The sequence below is a fragment of the Lucilia cuprina genome, chromosome 5 (genome assembly GCF_022045245.1).
Source record: "Lucilia cuprina isolate Lc7/37 chromosome 5, ASM2204524v1, whole genome shotgun sequence".
Lineage (NCBI taxonomy): Eukaryota > Metazoa > Arthropoda > Insecta > Diptera > Calliphoridae > Lucilia > Lucilia cuprina.
In genome coordinates, this window is record NC_060953.1 from 8,857,145 (window position 1) to 8,858,348 (window position 1,204).

A 1,204-nucleotide genomic window follows, 5' to 3' on the forward strand; every position below is an offset into this window, starting at 1 on the left:
TTCTGTTCTAGTTCTGTTCTGTTCTAGTTCTGTTCTGTTCTAGTTCTAGTTCTGTTCTAGTTCTGTTCTAGTTCTGTTCTAGTTCTGTTCTAGTTCTGTTCTAGTTCTTTTCAGTCTATTCCCGCACCCTGCTTCCTTTTGAATCGAATTACTTTTCTCCATTTGTTTCTACTCCCATTCCCGTAATAGTTCGCCGAATAAGTAACAAATAAAAATACTATATTTCCTACTTATATACACTCTTTCTCACCAGTAAGTTGCACAACGAAATTTCTTTACAATTTTCGTTTGCCTTTATTATTTCGCTATTTTATTTCTTCTCCGCAGCGATTCTTTTGTTTTCTCGTTTTGTTTTTTTTTTTATTTATTTGTCGTCTGTAACAAATCAACATTGTGATTTTCTCACCCAAAACTCAATTTAAATCAAATTTAACTATGTCGTCTACTCACAAAAAATAAAAGCAAAAAAACATTCTGCCATATTCAGCAACATACCATGTTTTACTGTCAATTCCATACAGCCAACAACAAGGAAAATTGTGTTTAGAAAAATCATCATCTAGTTGCAGTGACACAGCACGTAACCAAGCTTTATTTCATCTAGTCTTGGAATGTTTGAGGGTTTTTGTTTTGCCATTTGTCGTTTTTTAGTTGAATTGTAAAATTCGTTATTTAAAGTTTTTTCCAAATCAAATTATCAAATTTTAGGGTTTGGTAGAGAAATGTTATGGAGTTGTAGTAAGTATATTTTTGATTTGGAATTGCTGAGAAAGAAGGTTTTCATTTTAAGTTGTAAAAGATTTTGTTTGGTAATTTTTTCTAATATTTGGCTACTTTTGTTTTATTTCCTAAGCCATTTAAAATAACAAATATGAATTTATTGACCCAAATATGGTAGGTAAGTAGTTAGATTTTTAAACAGTAGTAAATGAGGGAAAATACTTTCAGCATATTTTAGGTTTTAATAAAGACTAGATTAGAGTTAGAACTTATAACAGACAATAGAATAGAATTACCATCAATTCTAGTTGTGTATAGTTCTGTTTAAATCCAAATTAAATTTCAGATCAAATTTAGTCCTTGTTAATTCTTAGTTTAGATCTAGTTCAGTTCTAGTTCAGTTCTAGTTCAGTTCTAGTTCAGTTCTAGTTCAGTTTTAGTTCAGTTCTAGTTCAGTTCTAGTTCAGTTCTAGTTCAGTTCTAG